The sequence below is a fragment of the Myotis daubentonii genome, chromosome 1 (assembly GCF_963259705.1).
Source record: "Myotis daubentonii chromosome 1, mMyoDau2.1, whole genome shotgun sequence".
Classification (NCBI taxonomy): Eukaryota; Metazoa; Chordata; class Mammalia; order Chiroptera; family Vespertilionidae; genus Myotis; species Myotis daubentonii.
Genome location: NC_081840.1, coordinates 185760399 through 185788057, shown reverse-complemented (window position 1 = coordinate 185788057; position 27659 = coordinate 185760399).

Genomic DNA, 27659 nt, shown 5'->3' with positions numbered 1-27659 from the left:
CAGTTAAAATGACTTGAAGAATAATGAAAATTTAGCCAGGAGTCAGTAAGAAAGGGAAAGAACGCTATTGTAAGCAAAGGGAATATTTTCTATCTATGAACTACGGGGCCTTGGGCAAGTACCTTGAACTCAGATTCTGAACCTATGTCCTTCTCTGCACAATAGGATCAGTAATCGTACATATACCATAAAGTTCTTATAAGGAACAGATTAGATTTTTTTTGTAAAGTGCTTAATACAGAATGTAGGACATTAGTAAGTCTTAAAAAATAATTACTATTTTCTAGTGATGGTAACAGCCTAGAAACAGATTTACTGAGCTTGGGTCCTAGATTTATCAATTAACTAACTCTGTGTGATCTTGGGCAAGACCTTCACCTCCTGTCCTTCAGCTTCCTATTCAGGATGGCACCAAGTACCTGTGCAGTGGGTTGTTGGGAGGACTCCATGAGTTCCTCTGTGAAGCATTAGAACAATTCTTTGCACATACTCTGCGCTACATGAATGTTAGTTTGTATGGGAATAAAAAAACCTCACAACAGTACAATTAGACATTTATAAGTTATTCCATGGAGTTTAGAAAATTAAGACTCAACAAGTGAATGTAATAACAAAAACAAATTTTTTAAAAAAATTAAAAATAAGGGAAAAAAAGTGTTAGTAGCCGCCCAGATTCACTTAGCTAATGAATTCCATGATTTGAAACTCAAATACACAATTTCTGTTTCTAACCTCACTGCCTGAGGCCTCTTTAAGCTCCAGTAAAAACTGCTTTCTTGGGAACTCAAGGAACAACCTTGACTAATTGACATGATGGTGCTACCTTTGCTAATAATGTCCCTTGGTCCTTTCCACATCAGTGAAGATGAGTTTCCTGAGAGCTTTCTTAGCTATGGGAAATAGGTGGGCATTCTTGTCACTGAATTAACTATGATAGAATATTTTAACTATAGCACTAATCAATGTATGTTTATCAACAGAAATAAGTCTCAGATTTGAATATGAGCTATAAGAAGTGCAGAGAAAAATTCACTGGTCCTCGAAGCACTATTCATCTTTTAAGAACAAAATGAGAGCTTTTCAACATACAAATTGTCACGCTACTCTTATGTAATAAGTCTCCCATATCGAAATGCTAATGGAAAATACCACCCCAAAGCTGAGCTGCACACCCAGTTCTGTCTGACTCCAAATCCCTTGTACTGTCCACCACTCCCACCAGTGCATGCTGCCACTTGAAATTGCTCTTTTATAAGCACTTGGAGGAAGTAAAAAGAGTTAGAGGAGGGGCTAGTGAAAAAGCACTAAAGTGCACAGAAACCTAGGGTTAGGCATAGCTTTAGGACTCACCTGGTGTATCTCTGAAAGGGAACTGTGGTTCACATTGTCATAGACCAAAGAATTTCAGATTTGAAAAAGCAGTCACTAAGGCCAAACAAATCCTTAATATTTAGCATTGTCTTTCTAGTCTCTTTTGGTTTGGTTTCCATGGCAAACTACTGAGTAATTTTGTGTGTATTTGCTGAAGGCAGGTGATTGCTTTGCTCAGTCTGGCATTGGGGGGAGGGGGAGAGAAAGAAGTCTGAGAGAGGTCATTTAGAAGTAGAAATCTTGCTTTATTTTGTGGGAACTCTGAGGCTGAGATCTTTAAAAATAACTGAGTTAATTTCTCAAACTGTGAGAGGCAATAGCTGAGACTTAAATTAAAATTAATTATAAGAACAAGAAGAAGAACTGGAGGGAAAGAAGAGAGAGAGAGAGAGAAGGGATAGAAGATGAGAGGGAGGGTGGCGGTGGAGAAGGACTGGACTAAACACAACTGTGCTGTGTGGATATTCTCAGAGAAACTAGCTAAATTCTAGGCATTTTCCCTGCTTGCCTTCATACTCCCAGGACATTCATCTACTTCCCCTCCTGTCTTCTCTCTCCTCCTTCTGCTCCCTGACTTCTGCTATGTTACTGCAGTGAAGCAGACGAGAAGGCTGGTGGACCTGCAGGGAAGTCACATTCCCACACTACCACCCCTGCCAGAGGCCAGTTCCCCAGATCTAGAAAGTCTACCTTCCACCTCAGGTGCCTCCTGTTGTCTGCTTCTCTGTCTGAGGGCTTTCTCCACATAGAGGTGGATGGCTCTATCTGTGAGCAGGACATTCCAAAAGTACAGGTGATTTAATGTCACCCCCAAACATATCCCTCAATCGATGAAGGGCCGGAGTCTGTGGATAAAAATTCCATTTGACACACACCTTGGTGGAACATTTCTGAGGGGCACATTACATGGTTCCTCAAATGGACCCCAGTGAGAATAAGCTCAGTTGTCCAAAGCTGTAATTCCCTCAGTAACCTACCTTTCTGGAGCTCCTCCCCTTCTCTGTGTCATGTTTCCTAGTTCCTCACTTGTGTATCATGGACTTAGTAAACAGTTGCTCACAAATACTCATCACAAAGTCTATGTTTAATTAAGTGCATGAAACCTAAGACGCTATGTATTCCCTTCTTGGCTTCAACATATCTGGAAAATAGTATTAAGCTTAAATTAATACTAATAATTATTGATAATTAAAGCAAAAAGAAGTATTATTTTTGAGGTTTGCCACTGTCCCAGTGCCTCATTCTGGGGTCCAACAGGAAAATAGAACACCATGGATCTCCATGTAGAGGAGTTTTCCTGGTGAATCAAAGGTCAGGATGTTCACTGCTTCCTGGGATCATGCCTGGGCCAGAAGATAAGACCATAAGGTCATCTGCCTTGGAAATCAGCATCCAATGTCAGCAGAACACAGAACAAGTGAATTACAAGTCATAGCCCTAGATACCAGTGAATTCCTGCCAGAACATTCTAAGGGCCCACATGAGGCCTATGCCCCTTTCCTCATCCCCTGCACACCACCTTAGTGAGAGAAATAGGAGGAGATTGGAGACGCTCATGGTGAATAACAAATATGAGAGGTTATTCCTAATTTCTGGCCTAACCTATTTCTAATACAACCAATGATGTTGTGTCCACAAGTAGTGAAGTTCAACTTCACCTCCAAAAATAGCTAGCATTATTTAAAAATGATTAGGCCTTCGATTATTTTCAATATCAATTCTCCCTTAATTTTTGCATTGGGCACTTTCAAGGGCTAAGTTTGGAAGGGAGAGAGGAAAAATAAGGGAGAGAAGTGAGGCAGTTTTATGGGGCCAGTCATTGAGTTGGAATTCTTCACCTAACTATGGCTTGTTAAGATAAAAGTAGAAAGACATTCTTTCCACAAGGATCATGAATCTCTAAAAATACAGAGAACTTTCATGGTGTCAGTGCAGTGAGTTCACTTAGAAATGAATTCCTTGGCTTACAAGATGGCTGCTGATGGGAAGGCAGACTGAAAGATAGTGTGTGAGTGAGAGAATGAAAGGAGAGTGTGTGGAAGTACGGAGAGTGTAAATTTGTGGGTGAGCGATAGCCATACTCCAGGGAACTGTTGGAGACTGCTGGACTGGGATTCCCCGACCAGACAGCCTCCACTGCTACTGAAATCTCTCCCGGAGTGGCTGGCTCTGCTGTGGAGACTACGCCATCTTGAAGCGGAGAGTGGTTTTTATCCAAAGCATATACATCCCGGGACCCTGCAACCACGGCACCCAGGGACCAGCTAGGAATCCAGGAACACTGGATCTCAAGCAGCGAGAATACGTGGACTTGGATGAGCCCTGCTCCTACTCTCAGAAAGGTCAGATTTCACTTAGGAAAAGGAGAGAGAGAGCTACATAACTAGACACCCGGAGAAGAGAGATCATGGGGAGACAAAAAAAACAGCCTGCAAATGAAAGAAAAGGAGGCATCACCAGAAAAGGAAGTAAAAAAAAAAGGAGGCAAGCAATATGTCAGAGGAAGAATTCAGAGAAATGGTCATAAGGTGGCTGAAAAGAATGGAAGACAAATTCAACAATATGTGTAAGAACCAAGAAGAAATGAAGAAGAACCAAGAAGAGATGAAAAATGACATCACTGCAATAAAGAACTCAATGGAAAGCATCAATAGTAGACTAGAAGAAGCAGAGGACTGCATCAATGAGCTAGAAGACAAGGTAGGAAAAAATACCCACGCAGAGCAACTTCTAGAAAAAAAACTTAAAAAACAGGAGGAGGGCCTAAGGCAGTGGTTCTCAACCTTCTGGCCCTTTAAATACAGTTCCTCATGTTGTGACCCAACCATAAAATTATTTTCGGTGCTACTTCATAACTGCAATGTTGCTACAGTTATGAATCGTAACGTAAATATCTGATATGCAGGATGGTTTTAGGAGACCCCTGTGAAAGGGTCATTTGACTGCCAAAGGGGTCGTGACCCACAGGTTGAGAACCGCTGGCCTAAGGAAACTTTGGGACAACACGAAACAAAACAACATCCGCATAATAGGGGTACCTGAAGGAGAGGAAACTGAGCAAGGAATAGAAAACATGTTGGAAGAAATACTGACAGAAAACTTCCCTGATATAAGGAAGAAAAAGCTCACACAAATCCAAGAAGCTCACAAAGTCCCAAACAAAATGAACCCCAAAAGACCAACACCAAGGAACATTATAATTAAATTGGCAAACACCAACAGCAAAGTAAAAATCTTAAAAGTGGCCAGAGTGAGACAGAAAGTTACCTACAAAGGATCCCCCATCAGACTAGCAACTGATTTCTCAACAGAAACACATCAGGCAAGAAGGGAATGGAATGAAATATACAAAGTCATTCAAAGGAAAGGTCTGAAACCAAGAATACTGTACCCAGCAAGGCTGTCAGTCAAAATTGAGGGTGAAATCAGGAGCTTCACAGAAATGAATTCCTTGTTTTCCATAAGTCTGATTAGAGAACACTATGATCATCATCATGATCATCACTCCTATTATTGATGATACCACTAATAACTAATATTACTTGAAACCTTATCTTAAGAGTCCTTAAAGTATTTCAGGTACTGGCTCAGTTTTTATTTCTGGCATTATCTCATCTAATTCACTCAACCCACATTATTTATTTTCACCTTGTTGATGAGAATGGAACAGGGGATAAGTAACTTGCCCAGGACCTCACAGTAAGTGACAGACCTGTGACTGAAGCCCAGATCTGTCTGAATAAAGATTCCCCCATCCTTATTCTATCTATAGAACAATCAGGAGCACGGGTTTGGTTGAGTTCAGACACTTTGATGTGCAGTTGGCATTAGGGAGCAGAGCATTAGGTACCCAAGACTCAATTTACTTTAGGAATAAAACCAACCAACCAACCAACAAAAAACACTGTGTGATTTTTTTTAGAATTGCTAGTTCCAGTTCATTGACTAAAAAAATGTTTCTAGGTTGTTAAAAAGAAGAATATGCTAAAAACAGTTTTATGAAAACTAGTTGACACATTGCAGTATTTCATAAAAGGTTTAACAGAGCAAGTCAGTTAACAGTTCTCTCTCACGTCTTCCTAAAATCCAATGCATGACAAATTGTTATCCAGCTTGGTTCACAGAGTCTCAAAGTATTACTTGTTCTGCAGATGTCTTACAAGAATAATTACACTTGCCACAGCAAGCAGCACTTAGTTCTGTTTGTGAAAAAGTTTGACTTCTTTTAAACAAACTGAAGAAGACAAAAAAACCCTCTTAAAGTACTTCCATTGCACAATTTTTTTTGTTTTGTTTTGTAAATTAAACAAGTAAGAATAATAAAATTTGAGGAAAATGTCTTTTTAAATATATTTGGCTAACATTTATCTATAATACAAGTACTAACTTTAAACATACCTATGTTTCCGCATTTTGAATTTTTCAATAGCAGAAACATTCCTAACAATTTATCTCTCTAATATAATTGCTAAAGTCATTTTGGAGTCATATAGTTTATTTCTGATGTAGAATTTCAGACTGCTTCAAACGCCAATGGCTGACAGGTTCTGGGAAAGAAGGAGTTTACCAACGTGCCAACTAGATATTATTGTAAGATACACATTCCCAGGCATAGCAACATTAGCAAACAGGCAGGAATAGACTATTGCACATCTGTTCCAGCATTAACACTCAGCTGCCAATGCTGATCACATGGAACAGGTTCCTTTGCAGAAAAATGCTTTGAAGCGTGAAGGATTCTTTGAATAAGAACAGATGCCCAGATACAGAAACCATACACATTAACTCTAGCACACACACACAAACACCCCAAACCAAGATTTTTATACTGAAGAAACATAGTTATACTTTCTTGCTCTTGAGAGCCATTATTAAAATATGTAAATTATTTTGGGTCAAGAGAAATTTGCTGATCCCTCCATATACTGACTTCTGTGAGTGCCCATCTTGAATTCCATTCTCCCAAACAGGGGGATAGGTTAAAAGTCTGATGACAAAGTCTGCTGGGTAACATACCCTCTTGGATAAGTTTTGTTTAAATTTTATGCTAGCCCTAGCCAGTTTGGCTCAGTGGATAGAGCATCAGCCTGCAGACTCAAGGATCCCAGGTTCAATTCTGGCCAAGGGCATGTACCTCGGTTGGGTTGTAGGCTCCTCTCTGGTCAGGGCACATGAAGGAGGCAACCGATCAATGTGTTTCTCTCACATCAATATTTCTCTCTGTCTTTCCCTTTCTCTAAAAATCAATGGAAAAATATCCTCAAGTGAGGATCAAATAAATAAATAAATAAATAAATAAATAAATAAAATGTCATGCTATGAAAAATTATATTCACTAGAATATAAACTCCATGAGGGCACAGGTTTTTTTTAAATCAGTTTGTTCATTGATGTAGCCCTAGCACCTAAGGTACTTGGCACTTAGTAAGTACTTAATAAATATTTTTTGAATGAATTCATTACAGAGTATAAGCAGAATATATTAAAACTAGAGGCCCAGTTCATGAATTCATGCACGGGTGGGGTCTGGCCTGCCCATCCCAATGGGGGCCAATCAGGCCAGGCTGGCAGGGTAGGGGATGTGGGAGGTTAGGGGGGGCTATCGGGGCCCCAATCAAGTCGGTTGGCCACCACAGTACACGTCATAGTGACTGGTCATTCTGGTCATTCCGTCATTCCGGTCATTTGGATTTTACATATGTAGATGGAGTTCTCCTTAAGGTAATGGCTTGGTCTTAAAGACCTGGGCACTGAAATATGTCCTGGACTTCCTTCACAGAATTTGCACAAACCAGGGCCTTATCCAAATAGCAAGTTATGCGACACAGGCCAAGTCAGTTTACAAAATAGACTGATAAGCATGATTTAGTATGTAAATAAGAAATAGTACAATATGGGGACACACCTAAGAAAACCAGGAGAACCTTTGGATATGTTGAGCTGCCAGATGCATTAAGAAGTGTGTTAGATATCTGGAGAGCAGTTCAAGTTCATTAAGCATAACGCGAAATTAATGTAATAAAATAGGCCATTTCCCTGGTCTGCTTAACTAAAGTTCTGACCCAAACCTGGCATTATAAAAACTCCTTTTTTGCCATAAGGAGGTAAAATAAAAAATATATCTTTCAATTTTTTAGCTGGAAGGAATTCTAGAGATTATTTGCCTTAATCCTCTAATTTTACAGAAGATTAAACTAAAGGTGTTAAGAAATTTGTCCAAGGTCTCAATGGTAGAGCTGGGACAAAAATGAAAGCTTCCCAGAACCTCAGCTTGTGTTTCTCATCCCTGAAGGTTGTGAAGAAAGGAATCATGAGACGCTCTCTTCTGGTCTAGACCGCAGACCAGAAATATATGGAACAGTGTAGGAGGCTGGGCTAGCTTCTCAAGACAGGAAGATAGCACGTGAAGAAAATGCCTTTTTAGCATACTACCAGACAGTTCTGATCCCATAAAAAATTGAATGTGTTTCCTAAAAAAGCTACCTTAAGTTTTGTACCAAGCCACTCTGCCTCAGAGAAAAAGCAAGGTGTTTCTTGATTCCCAAAATTGTGATATATGATGAAAATTAAAAGACAAGAACAAGTATGTGATCACCTTTTATGAATTAAATTTATAATTTTAAATTTTTCAAGAAAAAAATATTTTTGTGTTTAACTTTCAAAGTCATTGTGCCATAGAACAGCTTGAGAAAATAAAAGTCTTATTAAGTCTACTAAGAAACATAAAATATGGCTATCATTAGGACTAAGTAATTGTTTTTCTTTAAATTAGGAGATTTATAGAAATTTAATTTTTTTTAAAAATATATTTTATTGATTTTTTACAGAGAGGAAGGGAGAGAGATAGAGAGTTAGAAACATCGATGAGAAAGAAACATCGATCAGCTGCCTCCTGCACATCTCCCACTGGGGATATGCCCGCAACCCAGGTACATGCCCTTGACTGGAATCGAACCTGGGACCTTTCAGTCCGCAGGCCGACGCTCTATCCACTGAGCCAAACCAGTTTCGGCGAAATTTAATTTTAAATTATAATAATTGTGCTCAGTAAAATGACAAATATCATCTATCATGTGTTTTATTATAAATGAACTAGTGGCCCGGTGAATGAAATTCATGCACATTAAAAGGGAATTAATTAGAGGAAATATTTTAATATTGCTGTTTGCCCTTTCTCTATAAGAGAAGTGTCTGGCCAGCCCCACCCCCACTGGGCGACACCTAGACCCGCCAGGTGGGGGATGCAACCTCACATCCTGGTGCTAAGCAGGGGCGCAGCCTCAGGTCCCCTGGCCCTGGCCTTCACCATGCAGCCTCACCCAGACCCACCGCACCACAAGATCCCAGACCCGCTGCGCCACAGGTCCCATCAATGCACCTCCTGGTGTCCAGTCGTTTGGTAGTTACAGATGAAAATAAAGTCATGCATTTAAGCATGCACTTTCATTTTCAATGCCTGATTTGTCTACGTTCTCTAAATTGCAAAATAAATAAGATCTTCAGCCAGATAGCATCATAATGCCAAGTTCTTTATATAATGACACATATCATTCTCTCCACTCAGTATGCTCCATTTGAATGGACTAAATGTATGTGACTCATATGAAAGGTACTGCTGCTTGCTCTTAATAGAGGAAGCATTAGTTCATTACCTAATGCCATAAAGTGGTTTAAATGGTATATACTGACTTGAAGAACAGAAGGAAAAATAACAAAAACAAAAACAAAAAACAATGTTCATTGCTGTGGACGGCAGAATCCTCTCTATTTCCCTTTGTTTTTTTCTGCTTTCCCCATGAATCTATTTGTGCTCTGCCTCAAAATCAAAACAGAAGACAAAATCAGATGCTGTAATCTGCATTTTATAGTGCCATTTGAGTACAAAGAGGTGTTTTTTAATCTTTACTTTTTTTTTTTTAATCAATGCAGCTCAAACTTGCTCCCAATGTTCCAGGAGCCAGGACAACATGGCTGTGCAGACACACTTTTGCTAGGTGCTGTCAGGCTTCAGGACTGGGGAAGGGAACACACCAGGTATTGCTGAAAATGAACCAATCAGCTCTCCTCTCTACATAGCAGGAGTCTTTTCATTATAAAATGCAAAGCAGCAGCCGTTTTCCATTACTCCCATCTCCAGCCCTCCTCACCCAGGGCATAGGAAGGGGCTGGGAGTGTATTTACTCTGGGCTCTTTGATTCCTCTTATTTAACAGAGCCCAGTGACAGCTGCTTCTCTGAGCACAATGCCAGCCGGCTCAGGCCTAGCCGCACCTGGAAGGCAAGCAGCAGAGCTGACCAGGGGCTTTGACCAAGCCTGAGCGCTCAGGTCACAGCAACTTCGGCAACCAGGCTGCTCTAGAAGACTTTAGGCCCCTCCCAGCTCCGCACCCCAGCTCCCTGCTTTCCCCCTTCCACCCACAGGTGCCACCCACGTGGTGTTCCCCAAAGCTTGGTGTGCATACGCCAGGGTTGCAGGTTCAAGACGCTCCGCCTCCTCCTGGCACTTTGAGCCATAAGCGTTGGCAGGGACCTTTTCACTCGGTCTTGGTCTTTGGTCACTGCTGAGGTTTTCTGGACTCTCTAGGCCAGGAACAGCCAGGACCTTTGCCTCTGACCAACACCATGCCTGCAGCCTGCCTGGGGTACCTCCAGCCCCGGGAAAGCATGGGGGCATGGCCAGCCTAGGTGAGGGGCCATGGGAGTTGGCCGGGTGGGGGAGTTGGCTAGCTGCCCCACCCTCAATTGGGGTGGGAGAGGCTGATCAGGAGTGGGGCTGGGGGAGGGGCTGGGCAGGGCAGCCACCTTGTGATGGCATTATGGTGTGAGTGTCAATTTGCATATTACCTCTTTATTATATAGGATACTTCAATATAAATGATGATAAAGATGGAAAAGTGATTCATTTTAAATCAATGCACAAAAGGAAAAAGGAAGGAGGGAAGGAAGGAAAGAGTCAGAAAGATATAGTTTCTCGATTTACTTAAAATTAAATTAACATGTGCAGCATGTGCAGACACCAATCACCAAAATGATCAATGGCACCATAACTGCTGTCAAACAAATCACCAGAATCTGTCCTGTGTCTCCCCTCAGGTAAAAAAAGTCAACTCTCTCACATCTCGCCCCAGCGTAGCCATCAGCACAGCTGTAAAAACAAAACAAGAACAAAACAAGGTGAAAATGGGAGTTTTCCGAATCTCTACTATTTCTTTTATGAAGAAACTAACACTGTTTTTATTCCTTGGAATTAATATGGGACACAATTAAAATGTTAAATAGCTGTACAACACTATGTTCATGAACAATTTCTCTTTCTTTGCTTTGCTGAAAATCTGTCATCACCTGAACAATATTAATAAAATGTATAACATAAATAAAAAGGGATGTTGACAAGTTACTAAACTTTAGTTTAGGATTATAGATTTTGTGTTTGAATAGAGAAGATGATAAAATTCCCTTCACAACATTCCCAAGCACTTAAATACCTACATGGCAAGGGTTTCCCATTTCATCGTAGGGCAATAGGAACAATTTCAGTGTGCCCAGGTCCTCTTAATATAATTTATTTAAAAATTATATTGTTTCATATCATCAAAAATTGTAATGTGCATGAAAGTTCATAGACATCTACCTACATATAGAAGTTCCCTAAATATTATTCAACAGAATTGTTCTCTCTCTCTCTGTGACTTCCATCCATCAGTTCTAGTTCTACTGCTTGCAGGTGTCACAGATTAGGTACTGCTCTTCTATTGCTCTTCTAGTCACCACCTCCTCAACTACACCCCCAAACACAGTAGGTTTATTCTCTCTGGTTCCTGGTTTCTGGTTCCTTTATCTGATCTTCTAAGGCCATATTCTCAGATCTGGTCATAATTCTCTCTGCTCTCTTCCAAATGGCCTCCCTTTCTCCATGGCCTAATAAAGTGCAGTGACCAGAAATCAACAAGTTTTCCAAGTGGAGCTATCACTCCCCTCATTCTTTCAGTTCTGTATCTGTACACACTTAGGATTCACCTCAACTCAGCAGATGCCCCAAGTCTGAGACGACAGTTAGGGGTGTATTTAACCAAGCCAACACTTGTCTGAGCAACATTCAAGAATTTCAAGTCTCAATGATTTGGGTACTATTCCTAGTATTATTTGAAGTATGTCATATGCTTAAAAGCCATGTAAAAAATTTGAGGACATTTAAAACCTCAAAAGGAACCTTATTGCATGTAGTAATATCAGTGCCTTTAAATTAAGAAATATTTTCTCTTTTTTTCTCCTCAGACTCATTCAAAACAAGAGTTTTGGTCTTACAGATAAATATTTAAATCTCAAAAGAATAAATTCGGCTTCTTGAAAAGACTTGTATTTAATCTTCTATTTTATTTAATTTTGTTCTGTTTGCCCTGTTTTTAGTTTATTTTTTAAAAAAGATCAATTGTCAGACTGTTCTATAGTTATGTTTGACAAGAACCAAGGCAGTTAATTTCCACAAAGCCTATATTTCACAAGTAAGGAGATCCCTTGGTGCCAATATCATAGCTTATACACTGCTATGAAGAAATACTTACTCAGTCACAACCATGAGCTGAAAGGTGAGGCTCAATGCAGACACAGGAGAAAGACACCTAATGCCATCTACTGCACAGGGACCCCAGGACCTATGAGAGAAAACTGCTTCCTGCAAGATAGCTAGTTATATTCACTTCAACATTAAAATTATAGGAAAAGAGCTTTGGAAGATGTTAAAATATCAAAAATCTCTTGCACTTAAGACTGGAGCTAGGGAAAAATCACTTTTAATTGCATATGTGGGGTAAAGACTTTTTAAACGAATCTTTTTATAAGGTCATAATTAAAACCTTACAAATATAGTCTCTTTCAATTAGCCTAAATGTTTCTCTAACAAATTTACTAAATATGGAATTTTTAAACAATAACTTAGCCTAAAAATACATTGCAATTACTTCTGCTCTTTTAGAATGCTTTTGTAATGATACGGTCTGGGTTCAGTGGTTTAACCACAATTTTGGTTGAATTTCTCAGTAGAAATACTTCCCACAAGTTATAACCCAATGAGCCATGCTAGAAGGTGAAACCTTAACCAGTTATAGTGGCTCTCATGTTCTTTCACTTCTCATCAAACCAATAATAACCTACACATTGATGATATTTCATTGGGAAAGAATGAGTCAAAGGGTACAAGTTCCTGGTAGATGTTTATTAATTCTGAATAAATGAGTTTTTATTTAATAAAAATCAATCAAATAAAATTTAAAATAATTTTTAAATATATTTGTGACCCTTGAGGATTTTGCAAACTCATATTTGGAATCACTGGTCTGAAATAATCAACAGACACTTTTCTAAGAAATTTAATGTATTAACTCAATTTATCCCTAGAACAACCTTTGTGGTAGTTGCTATTATTAACCCATTTTACAGATGGAGAAACTGAGCTGTAGAGAAATTGAGTGAATGTGGCTGGGACTCAACTGCAGGAAATTGGCTCCCAAAGTAATGGCCAAATCTCCATGTAATACCACTTTAATGAAGTATTCTGCATAAATAAACAAAAAGTATGCATCTGGAAAAATAATCATCCCCATTCCAAGAAAATACAGAAGAGGTGAATAGAAGGATTGGAGTTATTTGAAAGACACTGTGGTATTTATATAAAAGCAGGAATCCACAAACTCCTATAAACCCAAGCAAAAGGAGATATTTCTGGTTCCCCGAGTAGCATAGGTACCACAGGCAAGACCGTTTTGCCTAAATCCTTGTTACACCAAGTCACCTAAAAGGATAGGCCTAAGTTCAATATCACCCACTCATCTCATGGTACAATTTATGGAACATCTACTCTTTGCTCTTACTATAATAAGTGTTTTTTGCTTACTGCTTTATTTTGCTTAGTTTTCAACACTTCAGAGGATGATGTTATCCCATTTTATAAATGACAAAACTGATGCGCAGGAAAGGTAACTGGCCCATTGTCAAAACTGCTTATTATTGGTGGAAACAAAATCTTAACGCAGGTCTATCTGATTCCAAAATCTGTCTTGCTCCTTATGCTTTTCCACCTCCCATTGATTCTGTATCATTCTACCACTAAGAAGATGTTCCTGGTTCAGATTAAGGCCTTGGTTTTGACACTTAGCACAGCATTTGATGAACCATGATAGAGGGACTCAGTCATTTATTCACTAGTCATTTCTTGAGCATCTAGTAAAATCTAGGCATGGCGCTTATCCCTGGAACACAAAAAGTAAAACCCGCGAGCCATGCCCTCTAGGTGTTCACAGTCACAGAAATGACATTTAAATAAACTCACATTTATGCTCCAGGGGAAAAGAGCTTCCATAGAAGTGAGTTTTCTAGATCCCAGAGAAAGGGCATTTGGCCAACACTGAAATGTCTGAGAAGAGGGAGTTAATGCAGGGGTCCAGGAAGAGCTGATGTTTGAGTTGCATGTAAAACAACAGTGAGAATGAGCTTTGCAGATTCTGAGAAGAGCTTGTGTGATATACATGCAAAGGAATGCAGGATTGTAGAGGAACATTTGAATCTATCATGGAGATGTGGTTAGGAAGTTAAAGCGGGATCAGAGGAGCTTTTGAGGGCAAGGACATGAGTTTTCACCTCAGATGGAAGGGGCAGGTATGTATTGATCTTAGGGAGGCACTGTGTTTTTCGTTTTAGAAAGCAGCAATATTAAAGAGCAATAAATGTTAGAAAAATGTGAGAAAAATGTACTTAGGTTAAGGGCATTAATATTTTTAAAACTCAATATATTCTCCAGTGAACAATTCAATGAAAATAAAAAAAAAATAGCTCTATTGCCCAGCCAGTGCTGCTCAGTGGTTGAGGATCAACCCATGAACCAGTAGGTCATGGTTCAATTCTTGGTCAGGGCACATGCCTAGGTGGATGGTTCAATCCCCAGCAGGGGGCATGCAGGAGGTAGCCAATGGATGATTCTCTTTCATCATTGATGTTCCTATCTCTCTTCCCCTGTTCTTCTCTCTGAAGTTTATAAAATCATATAAATAAGTTAGCTCAATCTTTCCCAACACACACCGTTAACAATACTTATTCCATTCTAAGAATTATCCATATATATTTACTTCTTAAATTAAATTTAAAAATAATTAAATTTTGAAGAAGTTCATGTTTCATACTTTCCACTAAACTAGAATTTGGAATCTCTGTTCTCAGATAGTATTTGTCAGAGGGGAGAGTGTGAGAGGGGAACTGGATAAAAGAAAGTGAAGATAGTAGCCAATGCACATATATGCATAGCTAATGGACATAGACAACAGTGTGGTGAAGGCCAGGGGAGGAGGGGCAGAGGCTGAGCAAAAGGGGGGCAGAAATGGGGGACATCTGTAACAGTGTCAACAATAAAAAGACGTATACTAGTGGAACTACACAGAATATAAACATTCTGTGATTTATAGGTCAAAATTATACTTTAAAAAAATCCTCTAATGAACAAAATAAACTGATGAACAAAATAGATCCAGAAACACAGAAGCATGGAACAGACTGACTAATTTCAGAGGGAAGGTGGAGGTGGAGGGGGTTGGATAGGTGGAGGAGTGGGGAAGGATTGATTAACCAGAGAAGTTACGTGCATATTAGAGGCCTGGTGCACAAATTCTTGCACAGGTGGAGTCCAGCTGGGCTGCCCTGATCAGGCCCATCAAGCCTGGCCAGCTGGGGCCAGGGAGAGGAACACGGGAGGTTAGCCAGACAGCCTCGTCCCTGATTGGGGCGGGGGGGGAGGGAGGGTGATCAGGGGTGGGGCCCGTTGAAAGGGGGGACTACAGGCGGTTAGCTGGCTGTCCCTGCCCCCGCCCCCTGGTGGAACTCCCAGTCAAGGGGACAATTTGCATATTAGCCTTTCATTATATAAAAGATATGAATAACTCGTGGACACAGACAATAGTGCGATGAAGGCCAGGGAGGGGCACATGTGGGGTGGAAGGGTTCAATGGGGAAAAAAGGGACATCTGTAATACTTTTAAAAATAAAAATAAATTTTAAAAAATCATCTCGCTCCTCGATGAGGTAAAGCACTGTAGAGGGACATCTCTTTAGAAGAGAATGAATACTTAAATTATGCCAAAATGTTACTTGTGCCCCAGAAAAATTAAACTTGGATACTTAACTCCTAAAAGTTGAAAGGAGAACTTTTTCCCAGTTTCCTGCTCTACTAAACAAGCTCTGCAAATCTCTATAAATAGGACTAATTTTCTTGCACTTAATTGACACCTGTAAATGCAACTAGTAATTTGGCAAAAACTCCTTCATATTTAAATTAATGACAACCCATATAACTAATGCAAGAAGACTTTCTTTGTATTTGAAACAGATGGGAAATGAATTAAGCTATTGAAAGCATTCTTAACGCTGGACAGAAACAGTCTTGCTTGCCTAAGTCGGCAGAGGCTGCAGCCCTGCCTGCAAGCAAATCAGGACCCTCTAACGTGCACCAGATTCTCCATAAGAACCTGTGGAAGGAGCCCCTGAACAAGTGGCTGGGGTAGGCCAGGGGTCTCTGTGCTGGCAGGCGGCTTGATTAGCTCAGACTTGCCAGAGCTGCGGAGCCCCCGGCCAGCACCATCCCGCGCCCCTTTGCTTGCAGGCTCAGGGCCTCCACTTACAGGCAGGAGGGTGTCTGCAGGGCCCCCACGAAGCGACATTTCCCATTGATGCAGTAATGCTCGTATTTCTTGGGGCATGGAGAGAAGTAGTCATTCCACTTTGATTGTGTGGTGGTAGCTAAAAAATAAGAAAAACTTCAATAAGTCACTCCCCTTAAAAACACATTTCTAAGTAGTAGTATACGCTTATCTTTGCTGCCAGGTTTTCTGTAGCATATACTCCCGTTTCTCTTTTCTCCTCTCTACACTGGGATAAAAGTTATACTTCTGTGGCTCCAAAATAACGCTAGAGATTGTATAATGGGAACTGTGGTGGGAACATTTCATATTTTAATTAGATTTCTGAGCATTCTACCTCTCAGAAACATTGGTGTTGTTTAAAGGGTAGAGCATAGTTGTGGGAAGAGAAAAGGTTACTCTTTTCATGAAGATTATAGAGCCGAGGGGCTGGTGGCATTGAAGAGAGAGGTATGCTTTTCTTTTCCTTTTTAAAGTTGTTTTAATTTAAACACTTACAAAGCACTTACTGAAACCAGATGCTGGTCTGTATACTTTGTTTTTAAGAATGCATTTAATTCTCATAACATTCTTAGAAGTAAACAGCATCCTAATGTCCTATTTATTAATGAGCAAATCTCCTATTTATTAATGAGAGGCTAAGGCACCTTCCAGAGTCACACAACTAGTACTAAGCAGGCCTGGGGAGCAAACGTGGGCCATCGTGCCCCACAGTCCATGCTCTTGACCCCTCCACTCAGCACTCCATCGAGCCAGCTGTCCACACGTGGCTGTCATCTGCTCTGCACCTGAGGCCCCGAGAAGTTGAAAGGCGCACTGCCCGCCTCTCCGGGCGGTGCGGGAGGAGGAGTCTGACCGCCCGGCTCTGAGATCCCTCCGCGCCCGCCGTAGGGCCTGGCCTCCCCGGAGCGGGTCCGAGTGTCCGGACCGGCTGCGTGGTGGCCGGCGGCGGGCCGAGGGGTGGGGCCGGGCAGCGACCGACCACGGGGGAGGTCATAGGAGCAGAAGGCCTCACCGCCTGGCTCTTTCCTCCCTTCCCCTGTGGTCGGCTCCCCGCTTGCCCGCGCTGGGGCCGGGGGTCCATGCGGCCCTCGGGCCGGTCGGGGGGGCGGGGCCTGCATGGGCCGGCCGCCGGGCCCCATGAGGGGGGGCATTGGCTCCCCGGCCCACGGCGGGAGCCCGGCCTGGGCTGCCACCCGCCCGCTGCCCTCCAGACCGGGCCGGTGCAGCAGCGGCAGCAGCAGAGGGGGGCGCGTGCCCTGGCTCGGGGAGGCCGCCATGCTGCGGTGCACCGGCCCCATGGGCCTGGCCTGCTCCGAGCGGATGCCGCTCCTCCAGAGCTGGGCTGCTCCACCAGCCGCACCCCGTTTGCTGGGCCTGTGCCGCCCACACGCGCTGGAGTCCCAGTCTGCCCATAGGCCAGCTGCGGGTGCTGTGCGGGAGGGCCATCCTGCCTTGTGGCGAGTTCGAGCGGCGGCAGCAGGAGCCGGGCAAGGACTGCGCCCTCCATCTTGCCTTAGGTCCTCCATCTTGGGACAGAGCCATGTGCACCCTCCATCTTGCCTTGGGTCCTCCATTTTGGGACGGTGCCATGTGCTTCCTCACGGGAAGAAGCCGCTGCTAGCCACACCCAGGATTTCTCTGGATTAACCAATAATAATCAAGGGAAGTGCACGCCATCACTATGACAACATCCTGTACCGACTCGCACCTGGCCAATCAGCGGGGCCCACAGTGCCCTCTCCTGCCCTCACTCCACCCCCCTTTTAAACCCCCTGTCCCATCGGGTCTCTCTCTCTTGGCCACTGGAGCTTACCGTTTCATCAGTGAGTGTGGCAGGGGAGCCAAACCTGGGTTTGAAATAAATGACTCTTTGCTTTTGCATTGGACTGACTGGCTCCCTGGGGGTCTTGGGAACTTTGAAATCTGGGCACAACAAAGTCATGCTTCCTGAATGGGAGATTCTCTCTCTCAATTGATCCCTGGAAGGATGCTCATGGCCTGAAGAAGGAGGAAGATTCTGAAAGCTTCACATCCAGGATTTCAATCCTGCACTGCCCTGACGTTCTTGTCTCACCTTTAGGGTAGTGATGGCCTATTTATTCACCTGGGACAGTAATATGTAACCATTTTCTCATCATAGAAAGTTTCAATAAATAAACATTGTCAGGAGGAACAGTACAGAAATACTAACTGGCTGTGTTGATTCACAGCAGACATGTGCTCACACCCAGAGAGAGCAGCTAACTAGCCAGGCCCAGCCCAGGGTCGGACTTTCCATATTCATGTCATGACCAGCAGCTTGCAGGAGTCAGACACCTGTGGAGCCAGAAAGACCACAGTGTTCCCTTCTGGAGGACCTTTCACACTAGGTTTGGTGTGGCACCTGCCACCCCTATGACATCAAACAATCCTTTTATTATTAGCAAAGACTGTAAACTTCTTCCTTCATGTTATGTAATGAGCACATATAATTGCTCAGGGCCACCAAAGGGGAGACACAAAGAGCTCTGACGATCTACACACAGCAAATGCCTGCGATGCCAGGTCACAGTTTTAGTGGGTGGCAGAATGTTGCTGAGGAACTGGCTGACCTGGTTTTGGTTGGTGGCTTAATTACCAGCCATGCTCACTGCTGGTCTGCGCCAGATATTTCTGTCATGCATGCCAATCAATGGGGTTCTTACTGAAATTTCTGCCAGAAATAAGTGCAAATTGGCTCAAAGGCAAAGATCTGTGTATTTTGGCAAATAAATTGATTAGTCAACTTCCATTCATCAAGTACTTTCTATCTCCAGAGCCTACAGTAGACATTGGAAAACATCAAAGAAATAAGGGATATCCTATCTCCCTCTCATAATAAACCAAATTCAAGACAAGAATAAGCAAGCAACAAGCACGAGCAACCATAGTAACTGAATAAATACTTGTAGTCCACTGGAAGCAGTGGTATGAACACCGGATTGGGAGGAAGGAACTTAGTGTTTCATTTTCAGCTCCGCCTTTCACTAGCCACATGGGTCTGGGAAAGCAAATAAAGCTGCCTGAGTCTAAGTTTCCTCATCTGCAAACTGAAAATAATAACATCTACCTTGTTCAGAGGCTCAAAGAAAATACATGTGGAATTCCTAGAAGAGTACCTGGACTGTAAGGCCCTCAGTAAATGGCTCGATTATAGAATCTTGGAAATCTTGGCAATTCTAAGGGAAATCTGATATTAGTTCAAAGGTCTTATTTAATTATGGAAAATTTTCTGGAAAACATAGATTTTTTTTTTAAATATATTTTATTGATTTTTTACAGAGAGGAAGGGAGAGAGATAGAGAGCTAGAAACATCGATGAGAGAGAAACATCGATCAGCTGCCTCCTGCACATCTCCCACTGGGGTTGTGCCCGCAACCCAGGTACATGCCCTTGACCGGAATCGAACCCGGGACCCTTGAGTCCGCAGGCCGACGCTCTATCCACTGAGCCAAACCAGTTTCGGCAAGATATTTTTATTTTTTATTTAGGAGGAGGCTAGTAAGCCATTGAGGCTGGGAGAATGTCAAGAACTAAAGCTCATGGTCAAAAACACGCAAGCCTTATGCAGAGGACAAATTTAATTGGAACAATGAAAGGGGCATGAGGAGAAGCAGACAAGGATGGCTGTGAATAGAAGTTAGAAACCTCAAATTGTCAGTAGGCTGAAGTGTTTACACTGAACTTTACGGCAGGAGAGAGCTGACGAAGGTACTTATGCATTAAATTCAATGGTACATGTAAAAGCTAAACTTGGAAGTGTTTTATAAATGTACCTGAGGCCTGAAGATTTGTGCAAGAATGGGCCTTCCTTCCCCTGGCTGCCGCCACTGCCTTCCCTCCGGCCGGAGCTGCCTTTCCACCTTCCCACACTGCCCAGAGGCCTGGAGCTGCCTTTCTGCCTTCCCATGCTGCCCAGAGGCCCGGTGCAGCTGGAGCGCTTGGAGCCTCTGTATGCAAATTAACCACCATCTTTGTTGGGTTAATTTGGATACTCACTCCTGATTGGCTGGTGGGCATTGTGAGGGTAAGGTCAATTTGTATCTTTCTCTTTTATTAGTGTAGACTAAAGGCCCGGTGCACAAAAATTTGTCCACTCGGGGGGGAGAGGGGGTCCCTAGGCCTGGCTTGTGCCCTCTCACAGTCTAGGACCCCACGGGAGATAACACTCTGCTGGCTTAGGCCTGCTCCCAGGTGGCAGAGGGCAGGCCCAATCCCTAGGTGCAGCCCCTGGTCAGGCTCAGAGAAGGGCCGATTGGGGAGTTGGGGCGCCACCCGTTGTCATGCACAGAGCAGGGCGGATTGGGAGGTTGCGATGCCACCCTCAGTCACGCTCAGGGTAGGGCCGATTGGGGGGTTGGGGCACCGCCCCCTGTCACACTGAAGGCAGGGTCGATGGGGAGGTGGTGGTGCCACCCCCTGTCACGCACAGAGCAGGGCCCATCAGGGTGGTTGGGGCGCTGCCCCCTGTCACGCACAGAGCAGGGCCCATCAGGGGGGTTGGGGCTCCTTACCCTGTCACACACAGAGCAGGGTCGATCAGGGGGTTGGGGAGCTCCCCCCTGTCACTCACAGAGTAGGGCCGATAGGGGAGTTGGGGCACCGCCCCCTGTCACACACACAGCAGGGCGGATCAGGGGGTTGGGGCGCCACCCTCTATCACCCACAGAGCAGGGCCAATCAGGGGGTTGGGGTGCCGCACCCTGTCAGACACAGAGCCGCACGGCGATCAGGGGATTGGGGAGCTCCCCCACTATCAGGCACAGAACAGGCCTGATCAAGGGGTTGGGGCGCCTTCCCCTGTCACGAACAGGGCAGGGCGGATAGGGAGGTTGTGGCCCCGCCCCCTGTCACACACAGAGCTGCAGGGTGATCAGGGGGTTTGGGTGCTGCCCCCTGTCATACTGATCCCGGTGCTGGGAGGCCTCACGGCTCCGCTGATCCTGGGGCTGGGAGGCATATTACCCTTTTACTATATAGAAGAGAGGCCTGGTGCATGGGTGGGGGCTGGCTGGTTTGCCCTGAAGGGTGTCCTGGATCAGGGTGGGGGTCCCCACTGGGGTGCCTGGCCAGCCTGGGTGAGGGGATGATGGCTGTTTGCAGCTGGCCACACACCCTTCAGGGTGGGGGTCCCCACTGGGGTGCCTGGCCAGCCTGGATGAGGGGATGATGGCTGTTTGCAACTGGTCACACACCCTTCAGGGTGGGGGTCCCCACTGGGGTGCCTGGCCAGTCTGGGTGAGGGGCTGAGGGCTGTTTACACGCTGGCAGGTGACTGAAGCTCCCAACTGCTCCTTTTTTTCTTTTTTTTATTCTGGGCCAGTTTTAGCTCTGGCTCCAGCTCTGAGGCTTCTGCTGCTGAAAGCAGGTACCTGGTTTGTTTGGGTTCTATAATCGAAACAATGTATAACTCCAGCTCGGAGATCCCGGCTCACTGAAAGCAGGTTTCTGGGGTTTTGTTTAGCTTCTATATTTGTTACAATGTTTCAAACTGCAGGCTCAGAGGCCGGCAAGGCAGGTGGAGAACGTTGGAGTCCTCCGTCACTGAAGCAAGCAAGCCTCATGTTAGTTTCAAGCTGCCTGGCTGCCGGCCGCCATCTTGGCTGGCAGTTAATTTGCATATCGCCCTGATTAGCCAATGGGAAGGGTAGCGGTCGTATGCTAATTACCATATTTCTCTTTTATTAGATAGGATTAGGTAGGAGAGTGCAGAGCGGATCATAGTAGGAAGATGCCAGGATTAGGAAAAACCAAGGCACAGCTGAGCCATGCAGACATATGTGATGTGGGCCTGTAGCCAGGGAATGGAGGGCAAGGAGAAGAATTTAAGAAGCAATAACACTTTGTGACAGATCTGCTGTGCTCCAGAAAGGTCCTTCCTACTTTGCAAAACATACCTGGCTTTAAATGTAAGCTGTGCCCCCTTAAACATAGCCAGTATTCTCATAAACACCACACAGACCAGAATCCCAAAGAGTGCCTTGACCAGCAGCTGCTGGATGCAGTGATTTGATCAGCCTCAGTTCATCCAGCAACACGCACCTGTGCCAGGGAAATGTTTGCCAGGCCCTGTTTTGATAACTCCACAGAGCTCACTTTTTTGCCAAATAACCTTGCTCTTAAATATTCACAGCATTATTTGGATTTAGAAACATTTTCATGCCATCAAGCAGAAAACATCCATTGATTTCTCTATGGGTCTTTAAAACCTGGAAGAAAAATAACTCACACATACTGCCCCCTCCCCCCACCCCCCAAAACCACAGAGATTCTCTCTCTCTCTTGGAAATTAAAGGCTGACCAGCATTGCCCCTTTGGAAATGCATCTACAATCCCAGTTGCTTTCATCAAAGTTCACGAAGGTCACATTTGAAAGTTGAACAATTGTGAAATCTCACATTTTCTGCCTATCTGAGACCTGATGAGATAGGTGGGGAATGGCAAAATTATACCATTCCATTCCAGGAATGTGTCTCAAGAAGAAGAAAAAGTCAATCCTATGACAAAAGTAAAATTAGTCCCATGTCCTGGGTTTCTCTTTTGAGAATTGAATGGCATGGTTTTGAACATGTCACGGGCTTAAAGCCTCCCTTGATTCTGGGCATGGGGGAATTAATTGATCTTTATTCCTCCCACCTTCCTCTTTTCCAACCCACATGTCAAAAACCAAAACATTCTTCTGGGTGAGTCTGTCTCACAAAATTCCTCTGGAAGACTACATCCACCGGTGAGCCAGGTTGCAGCAGTCTCTTTACTGGATGGGCACAGGTAATATATCTCAATCTCTTCATGAGACACCATATCCCTAAGATTCCAATGACAATTAAGTAAGAAACCACAAGGGTTACTGCAGGTCAGTGTATGTCAAAATCTGATTCTAGGAGTTAGCAAAAGGGATCAGAAGTAAGAACCTCTTTCTTTGACTATTTGGGCAGATAGATAGTATCTTCCGTGGATGATATGGATAGCTACATGAGATGTAATGGATTCTCTTGAGCTAAACTTAAGTGTAGGAGTACAGCAGACACACAAATTACTTTGTTTAAATATGAATTTTCCCTCAATTTGATAGATGCTTTGATTAAGCAGCATTTTTCCTTGGTTTTTCTGTACATGATTATTACTCTCAAGCCAGAACAGGTTTTGTAATATCTTGGTGATGAAACTCTTCAGATTTGAAACATTAGTTCTATTTTTCATAAAACCTTCACTTACTTATTCCAATAGTGCTTAGTACAAATCTAAGTAATGATTTTATAATGATATTAATATCAGCAGCTCTTCTGAAAACAACTCTAAGGGTAATGTAAAATATTATTACAATTGTCATTACAATGTTCATAACCTCGTAGTTTATGTGACCCCTTGTTAAACACATAGTTCAATCTCTATGTAAGATATTTAAAAGGGGGTGTTCAATCCGGAGGTACATGTCCTATAAGTGTTTACAAGGAGAGAGGAAGAAAAACAAATACCTAGAAATTCATCTTCCCACTCAGATACCTGACCTCAAGATGGAAACACCCAGGGCACAGAAGAGTTTAAGCAGAGTTTAGAGAAACGTTTCTTCTTAGTCTGTGAAGGAGAGCCCAACACTTCAAGCTTGTGTCCTTGGCTTCCAGGCATCTTCCCAGTGGGAGTTTCATAATATTACAACTTTTTAAAGCCAAAAGGTGAGGAAGAAAGTTATATATTTTTAGTTATTTTTTCTTATCTTTGTAATGATCTTCCTGAGGAGGGGAATGGAATGTAAATTCATGATGCCCTTCAAGTGCAAAATTTGACATTTATTGTAATTGAGGAATCCCATTTGTCTTACATCCAATGCCATTTCCTATAGAAATGTGAAAGTTTGCTCCAAGACAAGAAGCATAGAAAAAGATCTCACAGATGTGCTGTCACCCCTCCTGTGCTGCCAGAATATGCTTGTACAGAGGGCTAATCAGACCTTGTAGCATGTCTTTTAACCTGAGGGCTGTGCTAACCATTCTGACCTGACAGGAGTGGGCCATCACTTAGAGCTGCCCTTTTATTTCTATACCTCTCAAGGAAGAAAAAACAAATCTAGTGTTGCAGTGAGAGTGTATTTGCATATATTTAAAATTATTTATAGCTGGGAGGCAAATGAAAAGAACAAAAGACAGGAGGAAAACTTGTATTTCTTTTTTTGTTTTTCAGGAGTGCAGACTATGGAATTCTTATGCCTATGATGCCTCTTTTGCTCATTCTCCTTTGCTGGTTCTTTCTCGGCTTCTACAACCTCTAAATTTTGCAATGCATTGGGCCTCGATGTTCTCTCATCTCTTCTCCCCTCCCCACATCCTCCCTTAGTGTTTTCTGGCTTGAAAGACCTTTAAGGTAACAATTTCCAAATTTATGTTTCTACCACAGACCTCTTTTATCAATGCTAACTCTCCAACTAACATGGCCACCTGCATATCTAACTGGCACTTCAACTTAACACTTCCAAAATGGAAGACCTGATTCCCCCTCAAATCTGGCCTTTTCCCTCATTTACTCATATACTCATGTCAGTAAATAGTGTCTACATTATTTTTGTTACTCAGGTCAAAAATCTTGAGGTCATCTTGACTTCTCTTTTAGCAACATCCAATTCATCAGAAAATCCAATTGGTTGTATTTCAAATATATGGATAATGGTCCCTCCATTTCCATTACCCTGGTCTAAGCCCAACATCCAATGTAGGCTGGAAGTAGTCTCCATGGCAACCACCTCTAATAAGTCTCTCTTGTTATAATAATACTAGAGGCCGGGTGCATGGATTGGTGCGCCGGTAGGGTCCCTTCACATAGCTTGCAGGGATTGGGCCGAAACCAGCAGTCCAGCGCCACCTGTGGCTCCTGCCTGCCGCTCCAGCTCATCCCATCCCCACTGTGCCTGCTGCCACCGCCACTTGATAGGCTCGCTGCAGTCTCTGGGCTGAGGTGGCCAGCTGTGAGCCCTGTGTCTGGCACCTGTCTGTCAGCTGAGTGGCGCTCCTGCTGTGGGAATGCACTGACACCAGGGGGCAGCTCCTGCGTTGAGCATCTGCACATCATAGCAACCGGTTGTTCAGTTGTTCAGTCGTTCGGTCGCTTAGACTCTTATACATATAAATAACAACTATAATACACTGAATACTTTTTAATGTGCAAGATTTTTGCCTTAGAGATATGTAGCCTTGCAAATCATGAAAGCTGTGCAATTCATGCCCATCACATTTTATAGATGAGAAAACTGAGGCTCAGAAATGTGAGTAATTTGTGACCCAGGTTTTCTGTAATACAGCTCCAATTGAAACAGATTGAGCAGACTCCAAAACCAATTTTACATAATATTCCACCTCTGTTGTCCCACCAAGAGATTGTCTATATCGATGGGAATCTGGAACCATGTAGGAGAGGATAAAACCACTGTGGTAGGTGCATTAGGTATGGATGTTTTGGGCCTTGTTATATCATAGCATTAAAGTTATGTCACTTAAGTGCTTTTCTACTTAGTCTACAACTAGGGCCAGAACAAAAGCTCATATAAAAAAAATTCAAAAATTATTTTTTGGAGTATGTATGAATATGGTCAAAGAAAAAGATCATAAGAGTGAGCTGAAACTAATAGATATAGTATTACAGAAAAGATTATATCTGAGATTTATTAAACTTGTATTGATCTGTTACTTAAAAAAAGAAAGATAGCAAGCCAAATGCATTGAGGCATACATGAAAACAAATCCCTAAAAGACTGAAAAGAAAGGTATAATAAAATAGGTAAGAAAAAAATAATAATCCCCTTTCCCAGAAAAACTACATTGTAAAATAAAATTCCTTAACTACAGCTTTTGAGCAATAATTTTTTACTGGTTTTTCCTTAGACATAATTCAATAATTTCAAATAGAATATTTGAAAGCTCTCCACATATATTGTACAACTACTTTTTAATAATTTATAATGCATAATATTTATCATTACTGTAAAAACATATTTTAAGAGTCTTTTATTATTCATATTTCTTTTCATTCATCCATTCTTATTGAACTAAATAATGTAAATTACCAAGAGGAAATCTTCCTATACTACCAAGTGCCTTACAGTAATAATTTGGAGAACACAGAACACAGGCTGAACTAGAATGCTCCTTTCTGCCACCACATGTGTTTCTGTTTGTGTTGTGCTCCACAAAGAACCAAATATTGTCCTGCCCAGAGGGGTGGGGCAGGGGTGTTCCTGCTGAAGGCTGCTCTGTGTAGGAAGAGAAAAGACTGATGCTACAGGCCCTCCAAAGGAATTCACTTAAGCTTCATACCAGATTTGAGAGGGCTGGTTTTACCTGCCTAAAGTTGGAACACGCAAGACACCATTCAAGCAATCCCTAGGTTGGGGATACAAGTTCTACCTTGTGATTCCAGTGTAGCTTTGACCAATGTCTCTTAGCAACCGCCCACCTTACAATGTAAAGCATTGAGACACACCTCAGTAGGCGGATGGGGTCCCAGAGAGGTGAATTTTTACCTTCTACTCTTCCAAAGTTTATGCTTTGATCCCAGGTTTACCTTCCTTTATGAATCAATGAAAAAGGGGGGGAGGAGGAGGAAGTAAGAGGAGGAGGAGGGGAGGAATAGGAAGGAAGGGAGGAAGGAAGGAAGGAAGGAAGGAAGGAAGGAAGGAAGGAAGGAAGGAAGGAAGGAAGGAAGGAAGAAAGGAAGGATGTTTCTTGACCTTGAAGAGATTAAACCTCCAGTGTCAGGAAATTTGGAAGGCATATTCTCCAGGGTATTTATTTTATTTATGGTAGTAAATGAAGCCCTTAGGGAAGGTTATTAATTTAGCTGGCCTATTTAGTATATTAAATTACACTATTTCATACTCTAGTGGCCTGAAAAAGTTAATTTACCATTTGAATGGCATGAATGATGAATACTTATACCAAGTCTTGGCACTTGGCAATACTGAACAAAGATTTAGTTGTTGTTGTTTTTTACTTAGGTGTGCTTTATTGTTTATTAGTGTCAATGGAAAATAAAAATAGAATAATGCTCTGTTGGAGGATAGCATGACTGTTGCTGGCTCGGGTGTCATCTCAGTGTGAAAGATGCCTTAACATGGGGCCCTGGTCCTCAGGGAAGAAGAGACTATCAGAAAGGAAGAGGAAGGAGATGGTGCCAAATCCTTGGCTTAATGTGCTCCTCTCCTTTTAGCTGGGTACATTAATAGTCTATCACATGACCTCTCTATCAAGACTTTATGAACTGCCATGTGGAGGCTAGCATGGGATTCTGAAAATTAACAGTTGATTTTTGTTCCTCTGGACATATGGGCTGCTTGGGGCACTAAAATGGTGTGGAAAAAATGTATCATAATTTGTATAATTTAAGCAATGGGGAGGAAGGACCAGACCTCTGAACTGCATTTCATATGTAAATGCAGTTTACATATGGGCCTTGTGGATGTCCAAGAAATAGAACTTCTCGACTGAGGGGGCACACTTCCACACACTGACCTTGCAAGAGGAATGTAGATCAGACTGAACACAGCTGTACCCTTTAGTTATTTTGGAGGCAAATTTATTAATCGCAAAAGGTAATACTGGGTGC